General features: G+C 47.7%; 10 non-coding genes across 10 annotated transcripts; all 10 read right to left on the reverse strand.

Moving 5' to 3' along the window:
- Positions 1-2,144: 2,144 nt before the first annotated feature.
- Trnal-cag lies at positions 2,145-2,226 on the reverse strand. Its single transcript has one exon. It is a non-coding gene; the product is annotated as a tRNA-Leu (tRNA).
- An 80-nt stretch (positions 2,227-2,306) lies between these two features.
- Positions 2,307-2,387, reverse strand: Trnal-aag. The gene has a single exon. It is a non-coding gene; the product is annotated as a tRNA-Leu (tRNA).
- Positions 2,388-2,674: 287 nt separating this feature from the next.
- Positions 2,675-2,746, reverse strand: Trnah-gug. The gene has a single exon. It is a non-coding gene; the product is annotated as a tRNA-His (tRNA).
- A 371-nt stretch (positions 2,747-3,117) lies between these two features.
- On the reverse strand, positions 3,118-3,189 carry Trnae-cuc. The gene has a single exon. It is a non-coding gene; the product is annotated as a tRNA-Glu (tRNA).
- A 278-nt stretch (positions 3,190-3,467) lies between these two features.
- Positions 3,468-3,549, reverse strand: Trnal-cag. Its single transcript has one exon. It is a non-coding gene; the product is annotated as a tRNA-Leu (tRNA).
- A 6,243-nt stretch (positions 3,550-9,792) lies between these two features.
- On the reverse strand, positions 9,793-9,864 carry Trnah-gug. Its single transcript has one exon. It is a non-coding gene; the product is annotated as a tRNA-His (tRNA).
- Positions 9,865-10,246: 382 nt separating this feature from the next.
- Trnae-cuc lies at positions 10,247-10,318 on the reverse strand. Its single transcript has one exon. It is a non-coding gene; the product is annotated as a tRNA-Glu (tRNA).
- Positions 10,319-10,596: 278 nt separating this feature from the next.
- On the reverse strand, positions 10,597-10,678 carry Trnal-cag. The gene has a single exon. It is a non-coding gene; the product is annotated as a tRNA-Leu (tRNA).
- A 5,865-nt stretch (positions 10,679-16,543) lies between these two features.
- Trnah-gug lies at positions 16,544-16,615 on the reverse strand. The gene has a single exon. It is a non-coding gene; the product is annotated as a tRNA-His (tRNA).
- Positions 16,616-16,997: 382 nt separating this feature from the next.
- Positions 16,998-17,069, reverse strand: Trnae-cuc. The gene has a single exon. It is a non-coding gene; the product is annotated as a tRNA-Glu (tRNA).
- Between the last annotated feature and the right edge of the window lie 2,973 nt (positions 17,070-20,042).

Below are 20,042 nucleotides of genomic sequence, written 5' to 3' on the forward strand. Positions count from 1 at the left end.
GAAATAAAAGAGCAGTTCCTGTTGAATATTCCGGCGCGACATTAAAAACAGTTTGAAATCCAGGTAGAGAGAGATCAGAAAACAACACTTCCTGCAAAAACACTACGTCCGCACAGGCGTCGTAAATAAACTGCCGCAAAGAGGCAATGCGAACGTCGGACTCAATACGGTTAACATTTAAGGTAAGAAAGGTGTATGCTTGGACCATAGAGAGAAAAGCGAGAAAACAAATCACCTACACCGACGCACCAGCGTCACAGTCCATAGCAGGGGTGACGGAGGCATCCGAGGGAGGGGGACTGCTACCCCGTTCCGCGGATCCCTTACGTTTCGGTTTTTTACGAACAGCATTAACGTTCGGCTGAACGCGTAACTTGCGTCGGCTGACGGGCAAGGAAACTTCAGCCGCCGGTGACGTAGGAGGGTCAAGTTCTGTATCCGACACCACCCGCGCCGGTCCACATGCGGGATCCGGGGTCGCGGGGGAAACATCCGACAAAACGGAATGGTCAACACCTGCACTAGCTTCCGGCAAACATGGACTGCACGGAGGCGAAACGTGAGCAGGAAGGTCCGAGGCCGCAGATTTGGAAGGAAGCGGAGCAGCTCCGCTGGCAGAGGTATGGGGCAGCGAAGCAGGAAGTTGTCGCGGCTCCACTTGTTGTGACATCGAAGTCGGTTCGGAAGACGGCGCCAACAGGCCCGACCGACGACCCGACTCGAGAGAAGCTGCGTCGGAGGCCGGAGGGGCGCCAGCAGCCGCCACCGGAACCGCTACCTCAGGAGGGCAGGGAGCAGCTACAGTACACAGTGGCTCGGAGGATGCCGGTCGCTCGGACTGGGGCATCTCAGGGAGATCCTCATCCGTACTATTTCCATCGTGTGGGCGACGCCTCTTATTATTCAAAAGTGGCACACCCACCTGAGGGACAGACGGAACAACATCAGATTTAGCACGCAAAGGAGGAAATTCTGTATCAGGGGTGCGCAAAACCTGTGGTGGGGCGCTACTACCACTGGACTGTGCTACACCAAGAGCAGAACCACCTGCAACGAGGTCAGCGACCGTTAACTTGCGACGCTGTACGAGAGAATTTTTTAAAACAAAAACTCTCCGCGGACAGTCGGTACGCTCGTGACCACTTTCATTGCACAAAAAACAGGTGCCAACCTGACCACTATACGTTACATGGACACGATATCCACCGATCTGCAGGTGAGATGGAATATTCTGCTTGACGTGCATTTCGACTGAACGAATACCACTGTAACATTGCAGACGATGTTGGCTTGACCAGCGTTCAAGGCGAATGCTCTTTACATCACCATACTTCCGTAGACCCTCCTTAAGATAGACATTATTCACCTCCGGTGGAAGGTTGTAAACACGAACAGTGGTGTACGTAATGGAAGCATTGGAAAGCAGCACGGTACTTACAGAATCATCCCGATGCCGAAAGAGAACTTGATGACCGTATTTAGAAAGAAATTTATCAACCTGAAGTGGGTCCATAAACTTAACAAAGAAAACATACAGTTCGGTATCAAAATAAGCAGTGTGCACCTGATCCGAATGAACACCAAAGGTATCTACCAACCAATCATGAATCTCAAGAGAACTAGGTTGCACATGGCGGGTTGACTTGTCAAAAGCAAAACTAACGGTAGCCTGACGAGGAATAACCTGGGACGACATGTTCAAAATATGCGGTCGAAACCGCTACACAAAAAACACTGAAATACGGACAGAAAGTAACACAAGGTACGAAACAACGACGGAGAAACACTCACAGAAGTTGCAACACAACACAACACGTAAACAAAAACGATAGTCCACTATACGTAACGCTACGGCGGAGCGGAAGACTAGGCACGTCCACACTGCACGGCGTCTAAAGCGGAACTACACACGCAACTTGACGACAACGGCAAAAATTTAGCGTTTCCACTTTGTAGAACGGCATGCTCTGGACACATTTCGTGGAGACGAACGCCAGCAATCGTGACACCAGACTGAGCCTGTGAATCCTGTCGTTGCACCACGCACTGTGCTGCTACGACAATTTAAGAAAGAGACGCTCACGGCTTGCTGCGCTGTTTTCGTCGCGGGTAATCAGTGCTACGGCTTCCGAGACAGAAAACACTGGCAGCGGTGGGATTCGAACCCACGCCTCCGAAGAGACTGGTGCCTGAAAGCAGCGCCTTAGACCGCTCGGCCACGCTACCTACGCGCCACGGCGGTCACAGGAGCTGCGTTCTTACCCACGAGACCACACCGCAATGGAACAAAAACGAGAAGTAAAAATTGGCAGCGGTGGGATTCGAACCCACGCCTCCGAAGAGACTGGTGCCTTAAACCAGCGCCTTAGACGCTCGGCCACGCTACCTGCGTCAGTGTTCTTCGCTTTTGTAGAAACAGTGCACGACGCAGCTTCCTGTTCTGCTGCGACTGGCTGCTCATCCATTGCACCTCAAACAACTGCCCTTTTTGAATAGAGATTAACTACACAGGCAGCTGCCCGCGCTCTGGTGCGGCGGCATTGCGTGTTGATAATGAACTGGTAGTGCCACCTGCAGCCTGCGGAACATGAGTGAAAAATGAAGAGGGCACCGTGATTTCAAACACTGAGTCACAATCGTCACTGCAGCGACAGCAAGGCAAAACTTTAAAATTTGCCGTGACCAGGATTCGAACCTGGGTTATTGCGGCCACAACGCAATGTCCTAACCACTACACGATCACGGCCACGGAAGCACCGCCGAGAGCAGTTCTCGCGACTGCAAGTGGCGATGCACAGCAAAGCTCAGCCCACACACCATTGTGTCTCCCCACAGCTGTGTCACACGCGGTCTCCATTACATGTGTACTGGCAAACGAACGTGTCTGCGCTGTTAGGACACTAAGCAGTGTGGTTAGCTGCATTCAACCCCCGTGGCAATGTCTTGCAGTCCTCCAGCTCTGTTGACCACAGGTAGGTGCCTCGATAAGAGGTGGATAGATGTCGCATCGCTCTCGCCGTCACTTGTCACCACGAATCGTACCTAACGTAGTTTTCTGCAAGCGTCAGCCGAGCTAAGTCGGGACAAGTCGCATAAGAGGAGCAACTAAATGCGCTTTTCCGGTACCGGGAATCGAACCCGGGCCTCCTGGGTGAGAGCCAGGTATCCTAGCCACTAGACCACACCGGATAACGACGCCAGGGCTCCTCCAGCGAACACAGCAGGCTATACACAATCTACTTGACGACAACGGCAAAAATTAGCGTTTCCACTTTATAGAACGGCATGCTCTGGACACATTTCGTGGAGACGAACGCCAGCAATCGTGACACCAAACTGCGCCTGTGAATCCTGTCGTTGCACCACGCACTGTGCTGCTACGACAATTTAAGAAAGAGACGCTCACGGCTTGCCGCGCTGTTTTCGTCGCGGGTAATCAGTGCTACGGCTTCCGAGACAGAAAACATTGGCAGCGGCGGGATTCGAACCCACGCCTCCGAAGAGACTGGTGCCTGAAACCAGCGCCTTAGACCGCTCGGCCACGCTACCTACGCGCCACGGCGGTCACAGGAGCTGCGTTCTTACCCACGAGACCACACCGCAATGGCACAAAAACGAGAAGTAAAAATTGGCAGCGGTGGGATTCGAACCCACGCCTCCGAAGAGACTGGTGCCTTAAACCAGCGCCTTAGACCGCTTTTTTTTTTTTTTTTTTTTTTTTTTTTTTTTTTTTTTTGCAAATTTTTTTTTCTTTTGACGTGTTTGCGGCTGTGGCGCGGAAGTAACCTCACGAGGGAACGTCGTATTTACAACCAACACTCTCTGTTTGTAGCTCACACTACCGAAGAAACAGTTTGGTTGCCGTAGGTGCGCTTGTGTTTGATACAAATTTTTGGTTTCACTTAGGAGAACACGGCCAGAATCGTGCTGTTGCACTTTACAAAGGATCTCAATGATACGCAGGGTGCTCCAGAGAAGCGACAAAATCTGTGTCAGGAGTGGGATTCGAACCCACGCCGTCATTCGAGGACCAGAAGGCTCTAGCTGCTACTGCAGCCAAGGTTCTTGCTTGAGTCTGGCGCCTAAGACCGCTTTTCTTTTTTTAGGGCCTCCCTTCTCCCCTTACAGCCCTCCTTGCGCTCTCCATGAATGCCGTCCTTGGCGAGCTTCATCAGCTATAGTCAAAAGAAATCAAAGTCTCCAGATTCACTGGCGTCGTACAACAGTACACAAAAAGAATACTGGTTCTTCCAGAGTACAAGGAGTTCATTGCCTCGTCTTCTTTGTAATATAAGTGCAACGAAAAATAGAAATCTCTCTCAAAACCAAGGGGGGAAAAAAAAAAAAAATGTCTCTTCCCGCAAAAAACAAATGACGTGGAATAAGAAAGAAAAGAAAGCTTCAGGTTCTTCAAGCGCCATAGGCGAAACGATAACGAAAATAGTATTCAGTGTTCGCTTGTACTTGGGAACTTCACCGTGGAAATGTTAACAGTAATGGCGGATTGACTTTAGAATCACCCAATTCCCTGTTTCTCAAACAGTATTTTTAACATGTTTCCAAAATCCCTTTTAATGTGCGGGAACTGGTTTCTTCGCCAATATGCCGTTTCCATATAAGCAGTAAAGGCAGCAATATTGTCTTCTCCGTGGTTAGTGATGACGTAATTGACAAAATGACCCAGCATCCACATAACAGTATTGTTTTTCGTTTTGGGGTAAAACCGTGTATCAGGCCACAGGAGGATATCAGTTGTATAAAGACTTTCAGTGCTACGTGTGAGCAGCGCCAATCGTTTCCGCACCCAATGCCAGTTGAACTGATGCCCGCAGCAAGTAAACCTGTGCCTCAGAGTGTCTACCAATCCACATTTGAGGCAGTTGTCAGTAGCACTTAAGCCAATGCGGTTGAGTTTTTCGTTGGTTGGAACAAGATTGTGGACAACTTTATACCAGGCGGAAATCACATCGGAGGAATGAATTTTTAGAGTAATATTGGTCCACACTGCCGTCCAGACGATTCTTGGGTAGTGCATTTCAATTGTAGTTGGAGCTTCGTACTTCTGCCACTGAGCAAGTAAGAACACTGTCGTGAGACAAGGACTTGTGAAAACACTGTCACCTAAGTAACTAATTTCGAGGTAATAAACACCGACATGTTGCAATTGAAAGTTGAGTTTACCGATGTCAATTGGCGGTTTCATACATTTAGGGCGAACAATGCGAAACAGCTTCGATGTGATAGTATGGGGCATCGTGGTAATTATCACAGTTGTTCGTTTTATATAGAGTGCTGTCGCCTTTCGACGGATATCATTGAGTTGCAGGCCCCCAGCTTGCACTGACTTAGACAGTGTGGTATAGGTTAACTTAAAAATATGACCGAGCCACACAAACCTGCTGGACAAACGCATGATCTTATGGGCTTGCATTTTGGGAAGAGGGAACACCTGAGCGACATAATAAGCTTTACAGAGTATGTATGTATTCAAAATCCTGATCTTCTGGAGGATATTTGTCGATCGCCATGTGTTTTCCACTATAGCTCCCTGTATTCGATTGGCAGTAAGTTTCCAGTTTTTAGCTGCCATACGTAAGGGACACCTATCGATGATGATACCCAGAGCAACATGTTGTTCGACGATCTGCGCCCACGGTATAGCAAGAGATTCGAAGCCCCGTAAGCGTAGAACCTTACATTTACCCTCACTGAGTTTCGCCCCAGAAGCAGTGCTGTAAGTATCAATCTCAGCCCGCAATTGGGCCACTTCAGACTCATGACGTAGGATAACAGCAACATCATCGGCGTAAGCCCTCACAGTAAGATTGCTCCCTAAGACAGAAAGGCCACTTAATGTGATACACAATCTCTTCAGAAATGGCTCGAGCGACAAAACAAAGAGCGACATCGACAACGGACTGCCTTGCGGTACACCGCGTCGTATGCTAACAGCTTGTGTCAGCTGACCGTTAACTGTGATCCTAGCAGTAATGCCGGTTATCATATTCCGAATGACTGCCACAGCTCGTTCTTCGAGTCCAATTCGTTGCAGGATGCGTTCTAAATAGTGATGACTAACGCGGTCAAAAGCTTTGCAAAAGTCAAGAAAAAGGAAAGCACATTTGATGTTGGTTACGGCCGCTACTGAAATAACGTCTCTGTACTCTGCAACCGGAGTCATAATGGATCTCCCTGGAAGGCAAGACTGATGTGAATGAATAACTTTCCCAAGGATGGGGGCCATTCTGCTATTAATCGCTCGGGCAATCGTTTTATAATCAAAGTTCAATAATGTGATTGGACGGAGATTATCAACTCGCTTGTGACCAGTTCTCTTCGGGACTAAAACAATTCTACCCACTTTCAAGTCGGCAGGAAGAGGACCACCACTCATGACTTCATTAACAATTTCAGTAAAAGTACCACCAAGGACATTCCAGAATTTGGTATAAAATTCCTTGGGCAAACCATCAGGACCAGGCGATTTAAAGGAAGGCGACTTGGAGATCAAGGCTAAAACTTCCTCGGGAGTGAAATCCGATAAAAAGTCGACATTGTCAGCAGGAGTAATCGCCCTATCAAAAACATTGACCACTGCACTGACAGCAGGTTCATTGACAATCTCACTGGAATACAGTCGTTGGAAATGTTTGTGAATTTCACTAATAATGGCCGCTTGAGTAGAGAGTAATTCCCCATTATCTCTTTCCAAAACATCAATGAAAGCCCGGCGGCGGCGTGATAAATGCTTGAATAAATGGTACATAGATGTCATTTCGTCGGCTAAAACAGATTTAGGTTTGGATTTAACTTTCAGACCTTCCAATTGTTGACGCTTCAAGCTGACAAGTTTAGCCTTGACACGTTGAATTGATGGAAAGTTAGTGTTGGTCGCAGTGGATGAATCATACAATTGTCGCAACACAGTATAGTAAAACTCAAAGGTCTTCTTGCAGGCGCGTGCTTTCTGAGCACTATAATAAATGAGACTTTTTCGAAGCTTTGGTTTGGCAACAGTGGTCCACCACATCGCTTTAGTCGGATAAAAAGTGATGGAACGCAAACAAGTTTCCCACACATGTCTGATAACGTCAAATAATTCAGCGTCCGCCAGATGCGATATGTTTAACATCCACGGGGAACGAAAGAATTTGGTAGGCTGTCGATTTAAGTGAATTGTTGCCGCAACAGCGCAATGGTCGGTAAAACTAGCCGGGATTACGTCAACCGCTAGGAGTCGGTCACTGATACAGTCCGATAGATAAATTCTATCCAGACGGCTGCATGAAGTAACGGTGAAAAAAGTGAATTTAACTAAAGTAGGATACTGCAGTTCCCAAGCATCTTTCAGCTTAATATTCTTAACTAGCTCGTGCAGTTCTTTACAGTAGTTAAAATTAGGGGACTGATCGTTTTTACGTAGAACACAGTTAAAGTCACCTCCTATTATCAGGTTTTGAGGACTTCCCCGCAACAGATACGTAACATCCTCCTTATAAAAACGTGACCGTTCGAATTTGTTGCTGTTGCCTGACGGGGCATATAAGTTAACAAGGGTGACATCAAAGATTTTACAGCCCACTCCTCGACCGGAATCTAAAAACTCGATCTCCCCAACTGGAATACCTTCCCGTATTAAAAGTGCGGTACCTGTACTTTCCTCAGGAGCAACGTTTGATATGGTTTTAAAACCAGAGATGAAGAGATTCAAAACAGTAACTTCCTGTAACAACACAATATCAGCGTCAGATTCGTATAGAAACTGCTGTAGGGCCGCAATTTTGAGATCAGATCGAATCTTATTTATGTTCAGGGAGACGAATTTGTACGCTTGTGCCATTAGTACAGTGAGGTACGGAAAGGGTCACTAAACAACACTGGTCGCATTACAAGGGCATAGAAACTTCGGAATGGTCTGCATTGTCGGGAGGATCACGAACAGTCACTTGGGTGTCGTTGGGTTTGTTTTTCTTCCGTACTGCGTTGACGTTCGGTTGAACTTTGTTCCTACTACGTGCTCTGCTAGGGAACACATCGGCAGACGGAGGCGTGGGAGGGTCCTGAGTGACTTCGCAGTCCATAACGGGATGTGACGCCTCAGCCATCTGATCTGCAGAAAGAACTGACTCAGAAGGTGGACAAGTTTGTTTGTTGTCACTAGCACGAACTACGTGTTTGTTTGTAGACGGACTTTGACTTCCTTCAGTTTGTACACAAACACTGCCTTCCTCGTTACGCTTATCGGGAGCACGCGCTTGTTGTGATTCGTCCTGTGGTGACGTCGCGACTTCAGGCGGCCGGCTCGGCTGTTGTGATGCCAAAGCTGCCTGTACGTCACTCGGAATGACGTCAATAGCCGCAACGTCGACAGCTGCGTGCGACGGTTCAGAAAAACGTGAGTTAGTAACCGTAACCGGCATCTCTTTCGGGACGTCATGTTCTAATTCCTGGAGATCTTCGTCCGGACTATCATCATCACACGTTCGTCGCCGTTTGTGGCTCAGCAGCTGCACGTCAGATTTGGAAGCAGGCGGATCTGTAACCGGGTTTGAAGGAAAGGGTGGAAAGTCGGCAACAGGCAAACCAGGCTCCGGGGGCAATATTTCACTATCACTAGGGCGTTCGATGTCCGTGATTGGTGCCTCCCTAACAAGATCGGCCAATGTCAATTTTCTACGCTGTTCCAAAGTACTTTTGAGAACAAAGACACGTTTAGGGCAGTTCGTACGCAAGTGGCCAGTTTCGTTACAAATAAAGCATGTGCCTGGTTGCCCACTGTACGTGACATGCACTTTATACCCACAAACAATAAGATGGGAGGGGATATCTTGCTTGACGTGCATTTCGACTGACCGGACGCCACTAAAACACTGTAACCGATGTTGGCTAGACCAACGTACGTTACGGATTTGCTTGACCTCCCCATACTTCGTCAAAATCTCACGTAAATAACAGTTTTCAACTTCCGGCGGCAGGTTGTACACACGGACATTTTTATATTCTACATCAGCATTGGATATGAGAACAGTACTCACCGAGGCGTCACGATGACGGAACTCAGCTCTGCTACGATGTTTTAACAGAATCCTCTCCAGTAACACAGGGTTTAACAACTTGACGAAGAAACAGTAGAGATCTGTGTCGTAATAGGCAGTATGAACCTGGTCAGACGTAATACCAATGACATCCACTATGAAATCGTGAACTTCCATGGAACTCGGTTGAACATGACGTGTAGACTTGTCAAATTCGAAACACAGAGTACATTTCCTTGGGAACAACCTGGACGACATATCCACTTATTAAACGGTCGAGACCGCTAACACAGAACGACACAAAACACTAAAAGCGAAGTGAAGTGACGGAAACACAAGACAGCAAATCTAGCAAACAACGTAAACAACGAAAGTAGTCACGGCTTGCACACGCTATTGCGGAGCGAAGGCACAACACGTGCGACCTGCACGGCGTCGCAAGCGGAACTTACCCGCTCGGCCACGCTACCTGCGTCAGTGTTCTTCGCTTTTGTGGAAACAGTGCACGACGCAGCTCCCCGTTCTGCTGCAACTGGCTGCTCATCCATTGCACCTCAAACAACTGCCCTTTTCGAATAGAGATTAACTACACAGGCAGCTGCCCGCGCTCTGGTGCGGCGGCATTGCGTGTTGATAATGAACTGGTAGTGCCACCTGCAGCCTGCGGAACATGAGTGAAAAATGAAGAGGGCACTGTGATTTCAAACACTGAGTCACAATCGTCACTGCAGCGACAGCAAGGCAAAACTTTAAAATTTGCCGTGACCAGGATTCGAACCTGGGTTATTGCGGCCACAACGCAATGTCCTAACCACTAGACGATCACGGCCACGGAAGCACCGCCGAGAGCAGTTCTCGCGACTGCAAGTGGCGATGCACAGCAAAGCTCAGCCCACACACCACTGTGTCTCCCCACAGCTGTGTCACACGCGGTCTCCATTACATGTGTACTGGCAAAGTAACGTGTCTGCGCTGTTAGGACACTAAGCAGTGTGGTTAGCTGCATTCAACCCCCGTGGCAATGTCTTGCAGTCCTCCAGTTCTGTTGACCACAGGTAGGTGCCTCGATAAGAGGTGGATAGATGTCGCATCGCTCTCGCCGTCACTTGTCACCACGAATCGTACCTAACGTAGTTTTCTGCAAGCGTCAGCGGAGCGTCAGCCGAGCTAAGTCGGGACAAGTCGCATAAGAGGAGCAACTAAATGCGCTTTTCCGGTACCGGGAATCGAACCCGGGCCTCCTGGGTGAGAGCCAGGTATCCTAGCCACTAGACCACACCGGATAACGACGCCAGGGCTCCTCCAGCGAACACGGCAGGCTATACACAATCTACTTGACGACAACGGCAAAAATTAGCGTTTCCACTTTATAGAACGTCGTGCTCTGGACACATTTCGTGGAGACGAACGCCAGCAATCGTGACACCAAACTGCGCCTGTGAATCCTGTCGTTGCACCACGCACTGTGCTACTACGACAATTTAAGAAAGAGACGCTCACGGCTTGCCGCGCTGTTTTCGTCGCGGGTAATCAGTGCTACGGCTTCCGAGACAGAAAACATTGGCAGCGATGGGATTCGAACCCACGCCTCCGAAGAGACTGGTGCCTGAAACCAGCGCCTTAGACCGCTCGGCCACGCTACCTACGCGCCACGGCGGTCACAGGAGCTGCGTTCTTACCCACGAGACCACACCGCAATGGCACAAAAACGAGAAGTAAAAATTGGCAGCGGTGGGATTCGAACCCACGCCTCCGAAGAGACTGGTGCCTTAAACCAGCGCCTTAGACCGCTTTTTTTTTTTTTTTTTTTTTGTCTTAACCACTTTTTTTTTTTTTTTTTTTTTTTTTTTTTTTTTTTTTTTCTTTTTGTATTTCTTTCACTGTGTTGACCCAGTGCAGCTCGGGGGAGGCGCATTGGGCAGGGGTCGAAACCCGAGGCCTGGCCATGACGTCTCCCCCTCCCTGCACTGAAGCACAGTGGCACCAATACGTAGTAATTTCCCTTGGTTCAGAGTCTTATGATATTTATATGTGGACACGGGGCTTGTGATGCAGTGTCTATCCAAACAGGTAAAAGCTTGGCAGGAAAGCAAAATAAGTAAGAGCTAGCGAGAATGTCTTCCCTATCGTGAAGTGAGATCAGTATGCCCCTATACCGATGCCATTAATGTAACTGGCGCAGGAGCGATCAATAGAAGTGGAAACTTAACCAATCCCCTGCTTTTCGAAGACAATACTAAGCATATTCGCAAAGTCCCTCTTAAGATGTGGGAGAGATTGTTGCGTCCAGTACTCATGAAGCATGTAACCAATAAACGAAATAAAATCGGAAATACCATCACCATCAACCACTGCAAAAATGTAACGGCCAAGAAGCCACATAATGGTATTGTTCTTTGTCCCGGGATAAAAAACCGTGTCCGGCCAGCAGAGAATATCAGTTGTAAATGCCGATTCCGAGCTCCTGGTGAGTAACGCCAATTGTCGGCGCAGCCAGTACCACATGCGAAGACGGTCAGCGCAGGTAAATCGGTGTTGGAGTGTATCAACACAACCACACGTTTGACAAAGCGGAGAGACACTTAAACCTATGCGATGAAGTCGTTCGTTCGTAGGAATCAGCTGGTGAACTACCTTATACCATAGGGAGGCAACAGGTGCTGAATGAACGGGTAAGCTAATATTCGTCCATATGTGACGCCAATTAAAACGGGGATATTGCAAAACAATCGGGATGGAAGAAGAAGACCTGTGCCATTTGTCAAGCAGTGTTCGCATAGTAAAAACAGGACGACGTTGGAAGTGGAGATCCAGATAACTAATCTCAATGTAGAAGTCCCGAACATGCCGTAGCTTCGCATTTAGAGGCCCTACGTTAATAGGCGGTGACAAGCTCGCAGGACGAACGACATGGAATAATCGCGAAGTAACAGTCGGGGACTCAGAAAATAAAAGATGGAGGGTGCGCTTAACATAAAGGGCCGCAGCCTTGACACGGACATCGGTGAACGACAAGCCGCCCGCAAGACGCGGCTTCGTAAGAACATCACAACGTAATTTAAAAATGTGCCCCCGCCAAATATATCTGTTGATAAGCTGGACCATTTTTGCACCCTGCATTCTTGGAAGCGGAAACAACTGAGCAACGTAAAATACTTTACATAAAACATAAGTGTCTAATACACGCTTTTTTTGCAGTAGCGGTATCGAACGCCATGAGTGTTCGAATAAAACACCTTGAAGCTTGGAAATGGCCACTTGCCAATTTTTTGCAGCCATACGAAGAGGACACCGTTCAAGATAGATGCCTAAATGTGTATGGTGTTCAACAGCCGTAACCCACGGAACAACCACATTTTCAAAGCCCCGCAAATTCAGAAGTTTGCTTTTACGGGGGTTGAGACGAGAACCGGAGGCCGCAGAAAATGTATCTAGTTCCATTTTCAACTGCGGCACTTCGGCGGCGGAACGAAGCAAAACAACCAAATCATCAGCATAAGCTGTTGCTGTCAGGGTAACCCCAGAAATCGTAAGACCACGAAGTGTCGAGTTGAGACGAGAGAGGAGTGGTTGAAGGGAGAGAGCATAAAGGGTCATGGATAAAGGGCTACCTTGCGGGACGCCACGTTTAATATCAATGACCTTCGTTAGCTGGCCGTTAATGTCAATCTTAGCAGAAATACCAGTCGTCATATTCTTAAGTACCAGCAGCGCCTTTTCATTAAAACCGAGTCGGCGCAGCAGAAGCTCTAAAAACGAATGGGACACACGATCAAAAGCCTTACTAAAATCAACAAATAAAAGCGCACAGGAAATATTGGTGACAGCGACAATCGACACGACATCACGATACCCCGCCAGAGGAGTCAATATGGAGCGCCCTGGAAAGCAGCTTTGACAAGGAGTTATCACAGGTGTAAGCAAGAGGGATAGACGTGCATTAACAGCCCTAGCAGCCGTCTTATAATCAAAATTTAAAAGGGTTAAAGGACGAAAGTCACTAGCTGTCTTCAAACCAGCAGATTTTGGTATCAGGACAACCGTACCTCTCTTGAAATCGGCTGGAATTGTGCCACCATTCAAGATTTCATTTACAATATCCTTAAAAACAGGCCCTATAATAGTCCAAAAGCGAACAAAAAATTCCTTAGGAAGGCCATCCGGACCAGGAGATTTGTGAGATGGTGAACAAGCAATGAAAGCTGAAATTTCGTCTGCAGTAAAAGGAGCTAAAAATTCCACATTATGGTCCTCTGTTAAAACTGATGGGATAGCAGTTAAAATCTCGTCAACATCAAGCGGATCAGAATCAGCCACAGCATATAAGGTCTCATAGTAGCAGGTAAGTTCATGGGTTATTTGATTCTGTAAGGTAAGCCGGCAACCATCAGCTGCCATAAGGCCGTCAATCAATACACGTCGACGGTTCTTGTGGTGACGAAACAGGTGGTACATGGAAGTCATTTCATGTGCTAAGGTGGACGGCGGTTTAGATTTAATCTTCAATCCTTCCATCTGAAGCCGTTTAATACTAAGGAGCTTGGCTTTAATTTTCCGAATCTCAGAAAGGTGGGCACCTGTCATTCGAGAAGTATCATAAAGTTCGCGAAGCACCGAATAATAATACTCAAAAGTCAGTTTCAGATCTCGCGCTCTATTATAACTGTAGGACATTAAAGTGCGACGTAGTTTTGGCTTCGCACAGTGGATCCACCAGTGAAGCTTAGACGGATAGTATCGCAGAGAACGTAAACACATGTCCCACGCAGTCTGTATTTGAGGTTCGATGTCAGGGTCATCGAGCAAGGAGACATTTAATTTCCACAGCGGCCGATAAAGTTTAAGAGGCTGACGCTCCAAATTAATTATAACCGCAAGGGCACAATGATCCGTAAAACTGGCTGGAATAACGTCTACATTTAAAACAGAAACACTAAGGGGATCAGAAATATACAATCGGTCCAGTCGACTACTTGACGTGGCAGTAAAAAATGTAAATTTAACTAAAGTGGGGTGTTTAACCTCCCACGCATCGCGTAGTCGGAGTTGACGTACAAGAGAATGTAGCTCGAAACAATAATTAAAATGAGGCGATTGGTCCTTAGCTTGTAATACACAATTAAAATCACCCCCCAATATCAAAGTCGCAGGATTTTTGCGTAAAAGATAAATCAGATCCTCTTTATAAAAACGAGACCGTTCCTGCCGTTTGCTGGAACCAGAGGGGGCGTAAATATTAACCAAGGTTGTGTCAAATAACCGACAACCAATACCCCTTCCCGAGTCTAAGAGCTCAATTTCGGTAACGGGGATACCGTCACGAATTAGTAAGGCAGTACCTGTGGAAAACTCAGGCGCAAAATTTATAATAGTGCGAAAGCCAGGAACAAACAGGTGTGCAACGGAGACTTCCTGCAGGAAAACAACATCAGCTGCAGAGTCATAAATGAACTGCTGCAGAGACGCTAACTTCAGAGCAGATTGAATGCTATTTATATTTAAGGTAATAAACGTGTACGCCTGCAACATCAACAAAACAAAAGGGAAAATGAACCCTAATTACACCACATTAGAAGCAACGACATCCAGATCATCAACATCAGACATGGCAGAGGGTGATTGCCCGGAATCAACGGAATCAGAGTCATCCTTTGCATGCTTGTGTTTTTTCCGCACCGCGTGAAGATTGGGGGGCACTTTCACCCGACGGCGTATCTGATGCACACCAGATTCAAGAGCAGGTGGAGTGGGGGGTTCGAGATCAGGCACGTCAACCAAGGCATCCGAAGGATTAGCAGGGCGAGAGGAATCAGAAGAAGGAGCAAGCAAGGGGAAAACTGCATCAGGAACATCGGCACCGGCATCAGAAGGTGTAGGTATTGGAAGTGTAGGAGGTGGAGAGATAGGGTTGGAATCCGCTGAAGCGGAGCGCGCAGTTCTAGAAGCGATTTTCCGACAAACAGCTGTCTGCACCGAAGTGTCGTCAACATGTTGTGATGCCTGTGTCGGGGGGGATGTCAACACCACCGCGACCGAATGTTGGGGCTCTTGCGCCGACGGCGTGGCAGCAAGTTTGACGTCATCAGGCAAAGCAGGAGACACAGTGGGAACAGAATCCAAAACAAGCATGGGAGATTCCGGAAGTCTCTCGTCAGATCCGCAAACCGGCTGCGAAACAGCAGCTTCGTCATCAGTGCTACCGGTATCACTAGCACGACGGCGTTTGTTATTGGAAAATGACGGGATCGGTGTAGAAGCAGCCGATACATCTGGGCGAGTGGGTAACGGGGGAAAACCTGCATCAGAGGAAGGTGTCACCCGTTGTGAAGAATCTACTGCAGGAGGCTGACACGAGACAGTGGAGGAAGCTGCTGGCACAAGATCGGCAACCGTTAATTTGCGGCGTTGTGCTAGCCCATTTTTAAGCACAAACACCCGCTTAGGGCAATTAGCACGAACATGACCATTTTCATTACATAGAAAACACGTACCAACTTGCCCCTCATAAGTAAGATGAACACGATAACCACATACAACCAGATGGGACGGTATGTTCGACTTAATATGCATTTCAACCGATCTGACACCATTATAACATTGCAGCTTATGTTGTGCAGACCAACGTTCATTTCGAATTGACCGAACGGTACCATAACCAAGCAAAGCTTCCTTGAGGTAACTGTTTTCAACTTCAGGGGGTAAATTATAAACCCGAACTGTGGTATACGTAATTTCAGCATTTGAAACAGTAACACTGCTAACAGAACCATCTCTATGACGGAACGACACTTGCTCACCATGTTTAAGTAAAATCTTATCTAGCAAAACCGGGTTCAACAATTTCACAAAAAAGCAGTAAAGTTCTGTGTCAAAATACGCCGTATGTACCTGGTCCGATGTAATGCCAATTGTATCCACAATCCATTCGTGAATTTCCAACGAAGTTGGTTGAACATTCCTGGTGGCCTTGTTAAACTGAAAACTGAGAGTACACTTCCGCGGAAACAACCGGGAAGCCATAACACTTAATTAATGCGGCAAAAGCCGCTATACAACACAAGACACAACACAAACACCAAGGCGACGAAACAACGAAGAAAAGAAGACAAAGAAACGTCACACACAGAAAGTAAATAGTCACAACCCGAGGGAAACGGCGGATCGAATACACAGCACGTGCGATCGCTGTCGCGTCTCAAGCGGAACTGCGGCCACGCTACCTGCGTCAGTGTTCTTCGCTTTTGTGGAAACAGTGCACGACGCAGCTCCCCGTTCTGCTGCAACTGGCTGCTCATCCATTGCACCTCAAACAACTGCCCTTTTCGAATAGAGATTAACTACACAGGCAGCTGCCCGCGCTCTGGTGCGGCGGCATTGCGTGTTGATAATGAACTGGTAGTGCCACCTGCAGCCTGCGGAACATGAGTGAAAAATGAAGAGGGCACTGTGATTTCAAACACTGAGTCACAATCGTCACTGCAGCGACAGCAAGGCAAAACTTTAAAATTTGCCGTGACCAGGATTCGAACCTGGGTTATTGCGGCCACAACGCAATGTCCTAACCAGTAGACGATCACGGCCACGGAAGCACCGCCGAGAGCAGTTCTCGCGACTGCAAGTGGCGATGCACAGCAAAGCTCAGCCCACACACCACTGTGTCTCCCCACAGCTGTGTCACACGCGGTCTCCATTACATGTGTACTGGCAAAGTAACGTGTCTGCGCTGTTAGGACACTAAGCAGTGAGGTTAGCTGCATTCAACCCCCGTGGCAATGTCTTGCAGTCCTCCAGCTCTGTTGACCGCAGGTAGGTGCCTCGATAAGAGGTGGATAGATGTCGCATCGCTCTCGCCGTCACTTGTCACCACGAATCGTACCTAACGTAGTTTTCTGCAAGCGTCAGCGGAGCGTCAGCCGAGCTAAGTCGGGACAAGTCGCATAAGAGGAGCAACTAAATGCGCTTTTCCGGTACCGGGAATCGAACCCGGGCCTCCTGGGTGAGAGCCAGGTATCCTAGCCACTAGACCACACCGGATAACGACGCCAGGGCTCCTCCAGCGAACACGGCAGGCTATACACAATCTACTTGACGACAACGGCAAAAATTAGCGTTTCCACTTTATAGAACGTCGTGCTCTGGACACATTTCGTGGAGACGAACGCCAGCAATCGTGACACCAAACTGCGCCTGTGAATCCTGTCGTTGCACCACGCACTGTGCTGCTACGACAATTTAAGAAAGAGACGCTCACGGCTTGCCGCGCTGTTTTCGTCGCGGGTAATCAGTGCTACGGCTTCCGAGACAGAAAACATTGGCAGCTGGCTTCCGAGACAGAAAACATTGGCAGCTTTTTTTTTTTTTTTTTTTTTTTTTTTTTTGCGGGCCTCCCAACTCCCCTTATAGCCCGGCCTTGCGCTCTCCATAATTGCCGTCGTTGGTGAGCTTCTGTGGCTGTACAATTAGTTGATGTAGCTCCCCCGATGACAATGAACGTGAGTGTTCCCCCGTTGATCCAGATATTCCTGCGTAAGAGCAAGGAGTTCCTCCGGATGGTCCAATACGTGGAAACATACATGCGAAATGAAAAATGAATAAATCCCTCCAAGATAATGTAACGGAATGTATTGGTATGCAGCGAACAGCACACATACGGGGGTAAAAAAAAAGAGAAAAGAGAAAAAAGAAGAAACTTCCCTAGAAAAACTAGTAAAAACAAGAACCTTAACCTCAAATTTAAAGGAATTCGACCCGTGCGTCATTGAAAGCCGTACCTGGAAAGCACCACATCAACCAACTTGAAACTGAAAACGCCGATTGACCACCTCGGTCATTTCCACACAGCAGTAAAAATAAAAGCGGATGTAAAGACACAACGAGAGCACAAAAAAAAGGAACAATTGGTTAGGCAAGGCACAGACCGACAGGAAACTGCAGAAGAGTACACAAAGTACAATGTTGCAAGAGAGGTCCGTGCCACTAAAGACAATAATGGAAAGCAAAAAGCGTTCACCGCTGTAAGAAAAAAAATAAATAAGCAATAGAACATCGGCCACTCGATGAGTAAACAAAAAAGAAAGGAAGACGGAGAACGACGAAAGCATCAAGGTGCGCACGACAGTAAATTTCGTCGAGCAACATATACACAACATGACGGAGACATACAATTTAATATTTTCGTTACGTTACGTTCCTGTCTAGATCTGTTCGTGTCATGGACGGGACAGGGAAACTATATATAAGGAATCAATCAGAATCAAGAATAATTCAAACTCGTGTTGAATACATGAGACAGAGCAGCATTCAAAAAATTGGAAAAAGTCTCGTGATAAGTTGCACGGACGCGTTCGGTATTATGTTCAGTCCAAAGATAAGTAAGGAAGTCCAGTTTATCAGTCAATCCGAGAGAAAACATAGAATGAATGGTGTGTCCAATAATCCAAATCGTGGCATTACGTTTGGCTACAGGGTAAGCCTTACACTGCGGCACTATGGCGTCTATCGCGGTCACATGATGCGTAGCCACTCTGTTAATCAAGCGTATCATATCACGTGCAGTGTCCCAAACAACTCTGAATTTGCGACACACAAAGCGATGTTCAAGAGTGTCCTCTTCAGCGCACATTTCACAAGCACTAGACTGGATAAGATGGATGGACTGTAATTTTGAGTTCGTCGAAATTGTACGGTTCACTAATTTGTACCACGTCGCACGTACTTCCGCCGGGACGACCTTAGATGCAATGTTTTTCCACACGGTATTCCAGTCGTACTGCGGCAGCCGTCGTTCCCATTTATTCTTCGATGGATTCCCGCGAAGTGCTCGTATGATATCACTGACCGTGCGTCCACGGACATCGCTGCTAACAACGTAACTACCATAAAGGTAGAAGTGGCGCACATAATTTACCGTATAAGGAACATCAGAAACAAAAACTGGAGCAGCCACCGAATGTGGTCGATATTTGGCAAACAGAACCGCCGTCACACTACGAGGCCCTTTTTCAACCACCGCAGTAGTCCTTCGAAAGAACAACGCCGCACATTTGGCGTGGAGATCAACCAGACCCAGCCCCCCCTCCGTCACGCTCAAAGTGCACGTGTCCATGGACACCTTAAAAATATTGCCTTTCCACAACAGCCAGTAGACTGCGTGTTTGATGGCACGTTCAAGTTTTTTCGGCAGTGGCAGAATCTGGGCCAAGTACCACGCTTTGGCAAGTACACAGGTATTTATGAGGAATACTTTTTCGCCAAGCGCCAGATTCCTGACAGCGTGGATTTTCGCCAGTGCACGAATCTGATGAAGCGTCGTGCGCCAGTTTAGCGCCGCCATCCGTTGGGTGTCGTCCGTCAGGACAATGCCCAGAACTTTGTACTGCTGTTTAATACAGTACCAGTGACGGTGGACAGCACGCATGCGCGGTGTGAGGGGGAGTAGAGCCGTCTTATTAGTACTTACGACCGCCCCAGTCGCTGCCTCAAACTGTTTCAGAGCACTGTACAGCCTATCGATGTCACCCGGCTGTTCAATAAACACCCCCAAATCATCAGCATAGGCTTTGCAGATTAGGTGCTCGTCACCCACTCTGATGCCCCGACATTCATGGCAAATGGAACGAAGGAGAGGGTCTAAAGCTAAGGCATACAGACCCATCGATAGAGGGCAGCCTTGACGCACAGAACGCCTTATTTGTATTGTATCACTGAGATGGCCATTAATGCTAACGCGTGACGTGGCATTGCGCAAAAAATTTTGAATCAGCCGTGTAAACTTCAGCCCGAAACCCATTCTGGTCATGACTTTCTGTAAATAAAAATGACTTATTCGATCAAATGCATTTTTAAAATCTACCAATAAAATCCCAGCAGTCCGCACCCTGGCGCTTTTGACATATCCTATACAGTCTCTATATGCCAAAATAGCATCGAAGATATTTCGATCTCTTACCGCGCACGTCTGATTTTCACTGAGGACTTTCGGCAGAACTTGCTTCATCCTAATTGCGA

The sequence above is a fragment of the Schistocerca piceifrons genome, chromosome 1, assembly GCF_021461385.2.
Source record: "Schistocerca piceifrons isolate TAMUIC-IGC-003096 chromosome 1, iqSchPice1.1, whole genome shotgun sequence".
NCBI lineage: Eukaryota > Metazoa > Arthropoda > Insecta > Orthoptera > Acrididae > Schistocerca > Schistocerca piceifrons.